The sequence below is a fragment of the Primulina eburnea genome, chromosome 5, assembly GCF_022965805.1.
Source record: "Primulina eburnea isolate SZY01 chromosome 5, ASM2296580v1, whole genome shotgun sequence".
NCBI classification, from domain to species: domain Eukaryota; kingdom Viridiplantae; phylum Streptophyta; class Magnoliopsida; order Lamiales; family Gesneriaceae; genus Primulina; species Primulina eburnea.
Window position 1 is genome coordinate 13,599,143 of NC_133105.1, and position 17,181 is coordinate 13,616,323.

General features: G+C 34.7%; 1 long non-coding RNA gene across 1 annotated transcript; it reads right to left on the bottom strand.

Annotated features, from left to right (window-relative positions):
- Window positions 1-15,568: 15,568 nt before the first annotated feature.
- Window positions 15,569-16,826, bottom strand: LOC140831770 (uncharacterized). Its single transcript, XR_012117929.1, has 3 exons — window positions 16,769-16,826; window positions 16,385-16,473; window positions 15,569-15,791 (listed from the first exon to the last, which is right to left on the bottom strand). It is a non-coding gene; the product is annotated as an uncharacterized lncRNA (long non-coding RNA).
- Between the last annotated feature and the right edge of the window lie 355 nt (window positions 16,827-17,181).

A 17,181-nucleotide genomic window follows, 5' to 3' on the forward strand; every position in this document is an offset into this window, starting at 1 on the left:
TATTTTAATTGTTTATTGATTTTTATGATTTAATATGGACATTAAAAGATATATTACATGCTTGGTGTAAAAGAAAAACATTATTTATATGTATGATTTTATAAAGTGATGAAAATACGAAATATTGAAGGATGTGAAGGATTGTGACTAATACAAATACAATGATATGTTAATACGTAAGGCCAAGGCTCTTTTGACGGGTGAGAGTGTCGCTGATATTCCCGCCGCCCAGTACTGTGCTTACATATAAATGGATCCATCGCCCGCAGTACGAATACGAAAGTCACAATATACGATCTGAATTCAACGAAAGAAGAATACATATATGTTTATGATGTATATGAATATGTTGATGATGATATGAATATGTTTAATTTTATGCACGATTATGAAAATGTTATTTCAAGTAAAATTATTTTTACTGTTGCATGTGATCAGTATGTGTATTATGTTGCTATCAAGATTATGGTGTTGAGTCTTTAGACTCACTAGGTGTGATCGATATATGTGAATATGATAATAATGATAACGGAGGTCTTTATGGTTGATCTGACTGGACTGAAGGTGCACATAACCCGAGGACCACCGGTAGTTTTCCGCACTAGACTTATGATTATGAATTATGATTTTTATCATTATGTTAAAGATATTTTTATGACTTCAATTATGATGTCAAGTGGTTTTTGAGAGTTTGTTAGTTTTAGCAATTTGTCTTAGTTAGGATATGCAAACGATTGATGTTTTATGATTCAAAATATTTCTTTGGATTTTAAATATGGTTGGTTGCTTTATTTTTAAAATGGCGTAAAATATTTTATAAATAAATATGTGTATTTCGGCCGAATTAATGGAGGGTATCAAAAAACTAAAAATTCTTGTGCTTTTTAAGAAAACGAGTATTTGACGTTTCAATATCGTAGTCACTGTCAAAATTAGTTTAATAGCATCTAGCCTATGGCTCAAATCAGGCACATTGATCTCTTCTTCAGTTTCACATACAAATGCTTGATAAAAATTTAACATGCATGGTTTCTTCAACAATTATAGATTTGTTATTAAATACTTTATAAGCTTAATTAATTCAAAAATAATCAAGAAATAAACCCACATCAGACTTAACTTCAAAGGAGGTTTGTTGAGTTTTACCATTATTATGGACGAAACCCTTACAACCAAGCACTTTAAAATAGAAAAAATATTTTGTGTCATTCCAAATCTCTTAAGGAGGATTTTTATGGTTTTTATTTATCATTGATTTTTTTTGAATATAGCAATCTGTGTTGACTACTTCTGCCCATGGAACGCCCGAAAACTCGAACACACTAACCACATGCATGCATGAAAATTATATATCCAAATGTTATGAATGTGAACTTTCTGCTGTCAAATACGCGATGTGCGGCAAATGCGAGAAAACCAGGGACGGTTTTGTTAAGGTTTCAATTTTTAGAAGTTTAGGAAATGGAAATTCAAGATTTAGCAATCCAAATTAGGAAAGCGACAAATTTATTTTAGTATGGAACGAACATAATCAGTAACAAATTTATGCTAGAAAATGAGAAGTTTCGGGTTTATGACACTGGAAACGAGAAGCACATAGGGATAATAGCCGCAAGAGGACCCCCGCCCCCAATGGCAGCACCAACCTGCACATATTTGCGTGCAGGCCGTGAGGGTGAAGAGGCGGCGGCTTGGGTTCTATCGGCCATGGGACTGCATGGGACCCTAGCTATGGTCTTGAGGGAAGGATAGGGGTCCTATGAAGGTCTAGAGAGGGTTCGGTCAGGGCTTGGATGGGCTGGTTTAGCATTGGAACAGAAACTCCACAAACATGCTCTTGTTGGGTTTTTTTGGTGCTTGTGGTTCCTAGGGCTAAGGGGATGGTATAAGGGCTGTATCAGGGGCTCGGAACATGCCTTAGGTTCTTGGTGAGGGTTTGGTGTGAGCCAAAGGGCGAGCCAAGGAAAATGATATGATGAAAGGAAAAATGTTTAAAATGTGTATATTCATGAAAAGCTATTTTTATTAAAAGTATTTTTCACTATCGCATGTTAACGTATTTGAATTACTTGTTAGCATGGTTAAGATTTGCTGAGTCAATAGACTCACTAGGTGAGCATGATTTTGATGATGTTGGATGACTTGATGGTTGAACTAGCTGGACTGATGGTGTATATAACCCAAAGACCTTTGTTAGTTTTTCCGCATTAGTATGATTTTAATGATTTTATGACGTTTATGACTTTTGATGCTTTTGAGAGGATTTAAGATGATTATACTTTATTTTTGAAAAATACTAGTTTTAGGTTTGGTTGACATCCTACGATTTTATGTTTTGCACGGTGTTTTGGATTTTCAAATAATTAGTCGGTGACTCTGTTTTAAATGGTGCAAAGTATTTATATATATATATACATATATATATATATATATCTGTAAGTATTTTCGACCGCAAGTAAGAATGGTAGGAAAAAAAATTTAGTATATATATTTTAAAGAAAAACGAGTAGTAGACGTTTCACCAAGCATGAAACACATATTTTAGCATTTATCGTTTTCAATCATAAAACTCCATATTCTTTCAAAATACACATTTTAACATTTAATTACAGCATTCAGGGCGCTGCTAGGACTTCTAACATATTTCAGGTGTAAAATGACTAGTTTGCCCTTGAAAACCTAACTTTCCCAATTTACCTTGTACCTTAAAAAGATGACCCAAATTATATCCAACTTACCATAACATCTTACAATACACCCATAAGTATTTCTTGGACGTAAGCTTAAGCTCCTCGACAAAATTCGTAATTAGTTTTAAAACTTGAACCGAAGTCCTGATTTTAACCCGAATCAAATCGAAACTTAACAAAAATTTACCAAATTTGAACCATAGCTTATTAACACCTAACCATCCATTTTTCAACCCAATTCAAGCCATTTAAGACCAATAGAAAATCCTAAAAATATACTGAAATTTTCTGCCACTTTTTTCGAAAACCCTAACCTCAACCAACCCATGAGTCCTTCGTTCCTAGACCCTAACCGAGTGGACCAGACCCTAAACAGCTCACCTAGAACCTCGACCGAACCCCTTAGGACTCAGTTGGACCAGCCCTAACGATCCATGCACGAGGACGTGCATGGTTCTTCCAATTGCGCACTGCCATGGGTAGGTTGTGCCCTAGTCGTGCGTCTTCCCATCCTAGCCTCTCCAACCTTGCGTGGACCACCATGTCTCGATTCTAGGACCCTCACGAGCCCAACCCCTCGTCTGTAAGGCACCCCGCACGGCCTCTCCCTTTTAACCTTTCAAAATTGTGCCCTAGCTCTTGTTGGAACCCAAAAAAACGTGCAGCCCTTAACCTCCATTTCCAGCTCTTGCACAGCCCCATCTTTTACCCCTTCACAGTCCCTAAATTGAGCCCATAACAACCCTATCCTGGCAGCCCCTTGTGCAACAACGATGCAATGAGTTTCATGCCAAAAGAATGCAAGCTTTCCATGTTTATATCACAAAGACGAAAATAAATGAAAGGGTATCATATTTTTCATACAAAAAATCATATTCACACATAATATGGTATGAACAATGAGCAAGGAAAGATTAAGGTGTGCATTTGCATGTTTCACCTACTAAAAATAATTCTAGACGCGAAGAACATTTGCGGAGAGACGAGGAGGCCTTGATGCGTTTTTATTCCTCAAATGTCACCTGAAAAAGCTTCCAAAGGTGTAGGTTAAGTGTGGTGTTCAGCTGCTAGGAGAGAACCCTAGGAGTCTTGGTTATGGTGTGTGTGTGTGTGTTTTGAAATTTTAGGGCCTTCATAAAAGGTTAAGTTTTGATATAAATAATTGTCTAGAAAGTTAGGCTCAATATCCTTAGTATAATAGGTCCATTAGGGCCATTCTAATTTAGGTAAAATATTTCATTTAGAAATGTTTTCGAAAATATTAACCGAGCCTCCAAAAAGTCCTTATTTACGTCGAAAATCTATTACCGCTTTAAAATACGACCCGACATGTAAAAAAACATCAAAAATCATCGTTTTCGAAATTCTCATAAAAAATATACCATGTATTAAATAATTAGAAATGATAATTTAATAAAAATATTTTCCTTTTACACCTCTAATTCTCGGCCTTATGCAATAAAACCCTTAAACTCTCAATTTTTGCATTTTAGATCCTAAATTTTGATTTTCATTAAATATATGCCCAAATTCTCACTCCAAAATTCTTATTTTGGTTCATTTCATTTATTTGCATTATTAAAGTTTATATTTCATGTTCAATTTCTATAATTCCCTTTTTCATCTCTTAAATCCAACTATAGTAGAGCATGCAACCTATTTTCTTCTAAGTTCTTTATTAATTAGCTCAATCAATTCTAATAACCAATTTAACAGTTTATGCAATAAAAGCAATGTAAAAACATTAAACAACTACATGTCTGACTCTGCCTCTGCTTCCTCAGCGTGTATAACATAAGCTCAGCCAATCGTTGGTCCTTTCGTATTAGGGCAGTCAATGGCTTTATCTCATTCCTCCTTGCAAATGAAGCACTTATATGTTCCCTATGAAACAACCCTTGCTTTATATTTTGAAATTCTAGTAAATTTTTTTATACCTATTAATTTGAAAATCACAATTAAAATAACTTAACATTTTCATAAATCAAAATCATTTAACAATTTAAACCTCAAGTGCATAAAATCTCTAAAATCGTCAATTACCAAAATTCGACTTCTACCTTTAACATGATCAAAATTAAATTCAAATTAAAGCATAAAATCTCTAATAAAATCCTTAACAAAATATTTTAAATTTTCTGATCCATCTAGTGCGGAAATAAATGTTCCTCGGGAGTGTACTGTCGTACTCAATCCACTCAATCGTCAGCGCCTTCCTCAATATCATCATCACCTACAATATTCAAACCTAGTGAGCTTAATGACTCAGCATGTTCTAAACATAAGTAGAAAATAATTCATATACAAGCACATGCATTAAAATCATACTTTTACTTAAAATAACTTTTAGGCATAAATAAATCGTGTATCATAAAATCATATCATCGTAAAGCTTTCAATCATTTATCATTTTGGGTGACGTTTAATCCTTGAAAGTGAATACCATTTTATCCTCTGGTCGACTGATCAGTCTTCATCTCTACATGGCCCATGGGGGCAGGAACTAGGCTCCGCCGTCGAAATACGATCGTCGGGCTCCCTCTGGGACCTTTACCTGTAAACGGGCTCCCTCTAGGCCTTCTCCCTCTTGACATTCACACAAAATTGTAAGTTCACTGTTCCTTCTTAAAACGGATCACCCATATATCCTCTATCCTTTGTCATAATCAATTCACATCCCTCAAAATATTTTTTCTTTTCTTTTAAAAGCATAAAATATCATGATATTCAAAAAGAGCAACAGTAAAAACTACGCAGCTTTATGATAAATCATAAAATATAATATTTTCATCAAATTCATCATAATAAATCATTTAATATGCATTATGACCCTTCGGGACGCTGCCAACATATTACGTATTACTCAAGTGTAAAATGACCATTTTGCCCCTAGACGTAAAATTTCTCGACTTTGACTTTTTCTTACTTTTATTGACATGGGCTTATCCCAAATAATTATTAAGCTTAAATCTAATAATTAATATTTTTATTTAGCTTAAATTCGAGGCTTTCGATTTAATAACTTAATGATTAAATCATGAAGCGTTTTTAACCCGAATAAATTCAAACATAATATTTCTTCCCAATTTTTAAACATAAATTTTTCATCACTAAATTTAACATTACATCTTATAATACACATATAAACATCTCTTAGACGTAAAATTAAGCTCCTCGACTAATTTCCCAATTCATTTTTAAAACTTAACCGTACATCCCGTTTTTAACACGTATAAACTCAAAACTTAACAAAACTTGAACCATAGCTTATTAACACCTTACTAACCCTTTTTCCTCCCAAATCAAGCCAATTAAAACCCTCGAACAAGCATAGATACCTGGTGGAAAATTCTTGCCCTTGGTTCGAAAACCCTAACTTGGACAAACCTTGCGTTCCTTCAAGCCTAGGCCCTAACCATCATGTCCAGCCCCTAACCAACCATCCTAGGACCTAGACCAAACCCTAGAATAGCTACTGGACCAATCCCTACAGCCCACACACTACAACAACCCTCAACTGATCAAACCTAGCCTTACGCGACCCACACTTCAAGCTACAGCCCTAGGCCTTGCACCAGCCTTCCTCCAAGCCATCTAGGACCATGACTAGACCCTACTAGAACCCATGAACGTGACCCAACAGCAGCATATGGCCCGCTCTTTCCTAGCCCTCAAAACCGAACCCTATTTCCTCTATCCACCAATTTTTCGTTCAGCCTTTGCCCACACTTGTTCCAGCCCTTAGCCAAGCTTATATGGACCCTTAAACATGTTGAAAATTGTCTCTTCCCATAGTCCTTCCATGGCAGGCCCTTTAGGCATCAATAACATGAGTTTTAAATCATAAAAACATAGGTTTTAGGCATGACATGGCATAAAAACGAAAATAAACCAAAGGGCAACACATTTTTCATGCAAACATGATTAAACACACATAATATGATTTGAATGGTGCAAAAAGAAGGTTTAGAAACGTGTCTTTGAGTTTAAAACGCTCGAAATACGAATACCAAAGCGGTGGAACATCAGTGACGAACGGAGGACGATTTCTATTATTTTACCCTTTTCTCTTGTCAAAACCCCAACAAGAACCCACATTGGCATGCACGGGAGTCGGGTGATCGTTGTTGGAAGGAAGAACGATGAAGAAAAGCGAAGAACAAAGAGGAAAAAATATCAAAAACTTCCCTTGCCAAGAGTCCAAGTTAGCTGTTGTTCGTTTCTTTCTTTCCAACAATTTACGTATTATGTGTGCGTGTGTTTCGGTGTGTGTTGCTGTTTAGGTGTGTGTGTGTGTGTGTTTAGCTTTAGGTTTAAATAAATAAATAAAAAAAACAAAAAGGATTTTTAATTTTTTAATTAATAGGCTTAATCAGCATTAGTTTTTAATTAAAAAATTAGGCCCATTAAGATTAATAAAATCATTAGAATTTAATTAAGAAGGTTTAAAATATATATTTCCAAAAATCCCCTTATAAAATACATTAAATTCCTTGGTCCCACTAATTGATTTAAATTTGACCCTAAAAATGTAATAATTCTTAGAATATTTAAAATAAATATTTTCTTAACTAAAAATAAAAATTTAGCTTTTAAATCTTTAACACTTTAATCGTCTCTGGTCCTCCGTTCCAACCAACGACAGATATTCGTCTTAAAATATTTAAATCATGGAATCAAACAAAATTACCCAATTAATCATTTATTCACTCAAAATATATCATTAATACATCCAAAATCATTTAATTAAAATATTATAGCAATTTAATAATTTTCATGCATGTGGTCTACGTTGAGTGATTTTCGAGCGTTTTGTCTAGTCTTGATTATTAAAAAGTTTTAGGCTCCCTCATTCACTTCATATTTAATAAGATTGACTTAAATTTCGCACTCTAACACGCTTTCGCTGCGTACTCTGATATGTCATCTTCCATTTTAATATGTTTATACCAATTTCTCGATCTCCGGGAATTCAAAGTTTTAGCTAAATCTACGTCCTCTATTAATTATAAATCCTATAATTGCTCGAATTTTACTTTAGGTCGTCTTGATAGTATAATTTAATTTTCCAAAAATATACTCCTATTGCCAAACCCAGTTTCTATCCATAGTCATCTTATAGTATTCATGATGATAAAACATCTTAATGACTGGTACTTACTAAGACCTCATTCTTGTATATGCCAAGCATATTGTCCTTAACACCATCATCAATATATCGAGTTACTGCAAGAAAAGTGGGTTTCTGCAGCGTGCAATATGCGCCGCGGAAAGGTATCCGCAGCGTGCATTGCACGCTGCGACGCACGCTGTAAAGTTGAAAGCCGTCTTAAGTTTGACAATATTGACGGCGTACGATTTACGCTGCGGTTTAGTCTAATAACGGCGTGCAGAGTATGCTGTTGATAGTTAAACTATTGGCAGCGTGCATATGTACGTTGTTAATACACCTTTCTGCAGCGTGCACATATACGTCGTTAACAGTCATAAAACAAAAAAATATTAGCGACGGTTTTGTCCACAATGGCGACGGTGTAAAATCGTTGCTAATTTAGCGACGGTCTTAAAATGTAGCGATGAAGTTATAATTTCGCGACAGTTCCAAAACCGTCGCTAAATTTTGCGTAAATTTAAAAAAAAATTAATTTTATAATTTAATACATTTTTAAAAATACAATACAACTATAATAATAATACTCATGATCTTAATTAACAATTAAAAAATACTCATGATCTTAATTAACAATTAAAAAATTAACCAAATATTTAAATAAAAAAAGGTATTTAAATCGAAACTTAAATCATGTAAGTAGAGAAAAATTTTAAGTGTGGTGAAGAAAAATGGAACCGAGATCAAGAATAAATAGAGAATTTACGTTTTTTAGCGACGGTTTGTTACTAAACGGTCCCCGATGTAACTCTGTTAGCGACGGTTAATCATCGACCGTCGCCAATTGAATAGGCGACAGGTTTTCCTAAACCGTCGCTAAATGTGGCTTTAAATCGGCGACAGTTTACAATAACCGTCGCTAAATGTGGCCATATAATCATCCCCACTTTATAAATAGCGACGGTTTTACTAAAGCCGTCTAATTTAAAATTCGAACTCATTTTCCGCAGCGTGCTTATAATATGCATGCCGTGAATAATACAATTTGCTGTGTTAATTTTTGAACACGGTTTTTTTTTTAAAAAAATGATTACTTTTTGCAGCACACATAAACTTGCACACCGTTAATAATATTAACGACGTGCCTTTATTGTGCGTTGTTGTTTATATAATTTATTAACAACACACTTAAATGCAAACTGCGGATATTACTATCCGCAGCGTGCTTTTCATGCACGCCGTACAGAATAATATCCCCAGCGTGCTTCCGTACTGAATAATATCTGCAGCGTGCTTTTAATGCACGCCGTACATAATAATATCCGCAATGTGCTTTTAATGCACGCCGTGAATAGTATCAAGTTACTATCCGCAGCGTGCTTTTAATGCACGCCGTCCATAGTAATATCCGCAGCGTGCTTTTAATGCATGCCGTTAATAGTATCAAGTGTAACCTATTAACGGGGCACATCTGGGTGCACGCCGGGAAAAGTAGTATTCGCAGCGTTCGTTTAATGCGCGTTGTTGATGACGTGCTGCGGAAAATCATTTTTCTTGTAGTGAGTCACCATTTCGCATCATGATTTCCTTCTAGATCCCTCTATAATATCAAACACTTATATGTAACATCGGAACCCAAGATCATGTCATATGGCCTTATAGTTACAAAATCTTAACACTCTAGGGGCGAAAACTTTTATCCACCTTCCCAAAATAATTTATTCTTAGTATCGTATAAATGCAAAACTTATTATGCTACACTTTCCTCGATGATTATCTATATTCTGTGACTTATTTCACGAAAGGTATTTATCTAATTGTTATCCAAAATGTAGGGTAATTTCCTTATCCCAAAAATGTTATTCCTTAACTTACTGTAGTCAAGATAATTCAAGGTCGTACATATCTCAATTTATTCATTTAACATTCCTAGAATCCAAACTTAACATTCACAAGGTAGATCTTGGACCCAAAATTAATATTTCCTATATTGGAACTCGAAAATGGAGGTTTAGTTCCATCTATTCTCATAAATCTCATAGTCCACAGAACCTTACATCCATAAAATCATAAATTATTTACCTAATAGAACTTACTATACAATCCCAATACATATTTCCAATTGGTCCCAAAATAAGTGTCTCTTAGTAACAATTATATTCTTAATCATCAATTAGAACTTAGGTTGCCAATTTCATAATTCCAAATGAAACATCTATTTTATGACCCTACGAATTGTTTCTTAATAACTTTAAATATTTCCACAATGAATCCATCCTTATAAGTTTTAGCGACAAAGTTCAAGATAGAGGATTCGGGACCTTAGAAATCACAGCAATTGCAGTGTCAACCCAAAAATGAAATTCCTTCTTTTAACTTACTTCTCGCATTTCGCAATTACCTCGTATAAACCCCAATTAATATTTTTCTCAAATCTTATAAACGGAAGCTTAAAAAAATTATACAAACTCAGATATTCTTAGTTTGTATTCTTCTATAATCCACTACGATACCCAAAAATTATCAATTTGGCGAATCTTACTTTCTCATCAAAATTGCTAATACACATATTTCTCGTTCCTCCTAGGACATCCTCATACTTACATATCTGTCTAATTTCCTGAATCGCAATTCCTTATATAACCCTTAATTTGTAATTTACTTGTTGACTATATTCAAATAGACCTTTTTATTTTTCAGTAAATTGCAGCCTAAATCCAAAAACTCTCGGATTATTTAATTAGGTCTAGCTTATCGCAAACAGCTCCTATAAATTTAAAAATTGCTAAAATGACCACATAATTCTCCTAAAATTTGCAATTAAGACCCAAAAATTCTCTTATTCTCCGATTTAGGCAAAAAAATTCACATTTTAGCCCTTCGAGTTTTTAGGATTATTGCAAGTAAGCCCCCTATTCTCGAATTATAGCAAAATCACCCTCACCATTTCCAAAAACTTGCAATTAATTCCCTCAAATTATTCTAATTCAGTCCCTAAGTTCACGATTCCTAAAAATTTAACCCATAATTATCAAGTTTGAAATTCTCTTCCTACACAATGTAGAATATGAAACAAGAAGTCCTAAATCACCAATTTCAATTCAACTGTACACACCTTCCAAACCACGTAATCAACATGCATTTAATTTAAAAAATGCTACCTCCAATTTCTTTATCGTATAGGAATTAAAAAATTTCAGCATATAAAATTCAAAGCAGTAAATACTCACTGACTTGAGGCGTGACTTCTTGAGATTCTCGGAATGGTAGTAACACAACCCTTTGGGAATCGTTTGCTCTGATAGCGACTTAAACGACCCTTGCTTTATACTTTAAAATTTTATTAAATTTTTTTTATACCCATTAATTTGAAAACTACAATTAAAATAACTTAACATTTTCTTAAATCAAAATTATTTAACAATTTTAACCTCAAGTGCATAAAATCCATAAAACCGGCAATTACCAAAATTCGACTTCTACCTTTAACATGATCAAAATTAAATTCAAAATAAAGCATAAAATCTCTAACAAATCCTTAAAAAAATCTTTTAAATTTGCCTATCAATCTAGTGCGGAAATAAATGTCCCTCGGGAGTGTAATGCCGTACTCGATCCACTCAAGCGTCAGCGCCTCCCTCAATATCATCATCACCTACAAAATTCAAATTTAGTGAGTCTAATGACTCAACACATGCTAAACATGAGTAGCAAATAATACATATACAAACACATGCATTAAAATCATAATTTTATTTAAAATAATTTTTAGGCATAAATAAATCGTGTATCACAAAATCATATAATCTAAAGCTTTCAATCCTTAATCATTTTGGGTGAAATTTGATCCTCGAAAGTGAATAGCGTTTTATTCTCTAGTCGACTGGTCAGTCTTTAGCTCCATATTGCCCATGGGGGGCTCCGTCTTGGAAATACGATCGTCGGGCTCCCTCTGGGGCCTTTTCCCGTAAACGAGCTCTCTCTGGGCCTTCTCCCTCACGACATTCCTACAAAATTGTATGTTCACCGTTGCTTCTTAAAACGGATCCCTTACATATCCTATATTCCTTTTCACAGTCAATTCACATCCCTCAAAATATTTTTCTTTTTTCTTTTTAAAGCATAAAATATCATGACATTCAAAAATAGCATTTTTAACAGTAAAAATTACACATATTTACCATAAATAATAAAATATAATATTTTCATCAAAATCATCATAATAAATCATTTAATATTCGTTATGAACCATCGGAACGCTACCAACATACTATGTATTACCAAAGTGTAAAATGACCATTTTGTCCCTAGACGCAAAATTTCTCGACTTTGGCTTTTTCTTACTTTTACTGACATGGGCTTATCCCAAATAATTATTAAGCTTAATTATAATATTTAATATTTTAATTTAGCTTAAATTTGAGGCTTTCGATTTAATAACTTAATGATTAAATCATGAAGCGTTTTTAACCCGAATAAATTCAAATTTAATATTTTCTTCCCATTTTTTAAACATAAAATTTTCATCCCTAAAATTAACATGACATCTTAAAATGCACCTATAAATATTTCTTAGACATAAAATTAAGCTCATCAACTAATTTCCCATTTCGTTTTTAAAACATAACTTTACGTCCCGTTTTTAACCCGTATAAACTCAAAACTCAGCCAAACTTTACCAAACTTGAATCATAGCTTATTAACACCTTATTAACCCTTTTTCATACCAAATCAAGCCAAGTAAAACCCTCGAACAAGCTTATATACCTGCTGGAAAATTCTTGCCCTTGGTTCGAAAACCCTAACTTGGACCAACCTTTGCTTCAAGCCTAAGCCCTAACCATCATGTCCAGCCCCTAACCAACCATCCTAGGACCTAGACCGAACCCGAGAATAGCTACTGGAGCAAGCCCTACAGCCCACGCACGACCACAACCCTCAACTCATCAAACCTAGCCTTACGCTACACACACTTCAAGCTACAGCCCTGAGCCTTGCACCAGCCTTCCTCCAAGCCATCTAGGACCATGACTAGACCCTACTAGAACCCATGAACTTGACCCAATAGCAGCACATGGCCCGCTCTTTCCTAGCCCTCAAAACCGAACCCTATTTCCTATATCCAGCAATTTTTCGTTCAGCCTTTGCCCACACTTGTTCCAGCCCTTAGCCAAGCTTATATGGACCCTTAAACATGTTGAAAATCATCCCTTCCCATAGTTCTACCATGGCAGCCCTTTTAGGCATCAATAACATGAGTTTTAAATCATAAAAACATAGGATTTAGGCATGACATGGCATAAAAACGAAAATAAAACAAAGTTCAACATATTTTCCATGCAAACATGATTAAACACAAAATATGATTTGAATGGTTCGAAAAAAAGGTTTAGAAACGTGCATTTGTGTTTAAAACACTTGAAATATGAATACCGAAGTGGTGGAATGTCGATGACGAATAGGAGACGATTTCTATTTTTTTTTTACCCTTTTCTCTTGTCATAGCTCCAACAAAAACCCACCTTGGGATGCACGGGAGTCGGGTGATCTTTTTTGGAAGGAAGAACGATGAAGAAAAGCGAAGAACGAAGGAGAAAAAAAAAATCGAAAACTTCACTTGCCAAGAGTCCTAGTTAGCCGCTGTTCGTACCTTTCTTTCCAACAATTTACGTATTATGTGTGTGTGTTTCGGTGTCTGTGTAGGTGTTTAGGTGTGTGTGTTTTAGGTTTAAATAAATAAACAAAAAGATTTTTAACTTTTTAATTAATGGGCTTAATCAACACTGGTTTTTAATTAATAAATTTGGCCCATTAAGATTAATAAAATCATTAGGATTTAATTAAAAAGGTTTAAAATATATATTTCTAAAAATCACCTTATAAAATATACTAAATTCCTTGGTCCCGTTAATTAATTTAAATTTGACCCTAAAAATGCAATAATTCTTAAAATATTTAAAATAAATATTTTCTTAACTAAAAATAAAAATTTAGCTTTTAAATCTTTAACACTTTAATCGTCTCCGGTCCTCTGTTCCTGTGGGGACCCGGACGCTAATTCATTCCTTAATCGTCTTTAGGAATAAATAATCAAGTATAATAAACAGGGTCTAAATTTTTTTTCCTAAATTACACAGCGGAAACATAATGTAATTAAATTCGAATTACATATTAAATATCACATACAACTATTGTATGATCTACAATAATTCGACTAGGTTCAACTACAAGTCAGTGCTGAATCCTAAGTTGCTTCAAAGCCCGGATCTCCACGCTATCTAGTCCAGCCTCGTTCTCTTCTTGACCCTGATCCTAGCCCACCTGTTGACATGCACACATACAAAACAAGACAACAGCCGAATAACTCCGGTGAGATATAAATATCCCAGTATAAATCATGTATACATGCAATCATATAAACACTATAAAAACATATAACAGAAAATCATATCCCATAACAAAATCATGAAATAATAACAAGAATAAATCATATTCTAAACATGTACCCTATTCAGGAACGTAATCAATATCAAGAATAATTCCTATTCTAAACATGTACCAATATCAGGAACAGCAAGGAATATGAACCCTATTCAGGAACATAACCAACATCAATAAATATAAATCAATATAATTGTCACTCAAACTTGTGACTCCACGTTTTAGACTAGACTCAGTCCTAGCCTAGGGATCCCGGTTTCCAGACATTGGCATTCCATATCGACCAACAGTAATAGAAAAGACTCCAGTTCTATCCACGTCGATATCGTATCGATCACCAGTAATAGAGAAGCTCTGTTTCTATCCACATCAGTATAGTATCGATCACCAGTAATAGAAGAAACTCCGATTCTATCCACATCGATATAACATCGATCAACAGTAATAGAAGAAGTTATAATTCTATCCACATCGATACAATACTGATCACCAGTAATAGAATGAGCTATAATTCTATCCACATCGATAGCCAATTATCCAGTAGCAGACTATGACACTTCCGCCACTACAATATCATGACATCGTGCAATGTGCCCGTGGTACTCCTACCAATATCAGGCACTTCTGTCACAAGATTACTCGTCTAACACCTGTTATCTATAATTCAAGAGAACAAGTATATCAATCAACTTAATGCAATTATCAATGCAATAAAATCAAGTATGTGATTTAGGGGAACTCGAGTCAAACCTCCCTCGAGTGGTGCAATCCCAACTCAACATTAATTTATACCTTTATCTTCTCGCTCAGAAGAAGAAGAAGAAGTCCCGACTCTATCTCGATCCATTTCCAATATGGTAATAACAATACCGAACATATATAATAGCAATATTCAATTCATTTCAATACCTATTCTGATTAATATTCAGATCACAATAAAATCTGATTAATATCAATTAACTGATGTTTCGACGGTATATCAATACAGTCTCGATAACCCCGTCAGTCCGAACATCACAGATATAATACCAGAACTCATAATCAACATCGATACCAGTCATAATCTCAATAACAATACATATCTGATATGAATTCTCAGTCCAATCGATTCCAAAAATCATAACAATTACATAGTCAGTCCGTTTCTCACTCTGACTTCGATTCTATGATGTCTAACATGACAAGAACATCATATATGAATTATATTCAATTCTGACAACATCATAATTTCAAAGCATATCAAAACGTAGCAAAACTTACGTCCAGTTGTAGCCTACGTTGTGGGGCCCCCGGGTCCGACATCTAATACCAATAATTATAAAAGTAATAACCAAACGATTTAATAAAATACATAATTCGTTGTTCACAAATCCACATAAACATTGTCACAATAATTTAAATGTTTGAACTATAAGTTTTCAACATGTCAAAATAAACTTGTGAACCAAATTTTCCCAACATCATCAAATGCTCCTAAGACCCGAGAATCCCACTCTAACTCGCATCTCCTCGCCTGGAGCTTGACTCTGGCATCCCAAGCCTCGCCTCACCTACCGTCAAGCACATGAAAACAAGAGGTACCGGACACGCCGGTGAGTATAAACCCAGTATGATACAATCAATAACATATGAGAATTAAAATTTCAAATATTTCATATGAATTCATAAAGATGCAATATAATGCAATGCATGATCAGAAGCTGTGGGCTATCAATAAATCTCAAGATCAAGTGAATCATCTGGTCATAGGGTACCCAAGGATAGAGAATCTCCCAGCAATATCCACCGACTCATCCGCTCGAGGTGGGTTGCTGTGTTCTACAATCCCAAGACTATGGTGCGCCTATAGAGAGTGTTCAGGCCATAGCAGCGACCTCCGCATACACTATGCCAACTCAACTATAGACCCATACGTCCAACAAATCAATAAATCAAGGCGACCTCCGCCATATCAAATCTGAATCAACAAGTGGCTCAATATGCAATGTCATGATGCAAATCAATATCATCATCTCGATATCATAATCAACTCATCTCAATACAACAATCATCATCAAATCACCAATAGTTCATCAAGCCAAAGAGTTTTCAATTTAAAATAAAAATGATACTTTTACCTCGTATGTTATCGACCGTAACATACCTTTCAATTATTACCAAAAGAAGATCGAAATGCGTAGGTGAGAAGTCTTGAACCTCTGGATTCTACTATAATTCAATAACTCTGATCATCTATCAAAACAGAGTAATTTCTGTTCAAAATTCATAATTAGTTCCATATCGCTTCGAATCAAGATCCATAAATTTCTTAACCTTAATATGCCATAAAAACATTCATTGAATCATTCTATCAAACACATGGCATGTGTCCTAAAGAGTTAGCTCCTTTACTTTGCCATTGTCTTCAATTCCATTTTAAATTCAAACCAACACAATCTCAACATCTCCAACATCTCAAATATCAACACAAATATCAATTCTAAACTTCATCTCATTTCCAAACTTGAATAAAATATAACATACTTACACCATCTTGAAGATCTTGGAGAGAGGATCACAAATCTAACTTCATTTCATAATTTCCTTGAATAAATCTCTCATAGATTGAAGAATAAATTAGAAAATAAAAAGGAAGAAGAGAACCCTAGCTTCCAAACCGATAGAGAGAAGAAAAGGAGAAGGAAAATGAGGAAAAATATGATACCATTCTATTTTATGCCTTCCCAAACACCAAAACACGTTTTTATTATTGTTGTTGGGTGCCATAGCGCGAGATTTGGCGCTGCCGCGCGCTCCATTCTACCCCAAACAACAACAAAATCAGTATTGGGCGCGCCATCGCGCGAGATCTGGTGCTGGGGCGCGCACCATACTGCCCGGGCGCGCTATCGCGCGAATTCTGGCGCAGGGGCGCGCCGTATTCTGTCCAAAACACCTTTT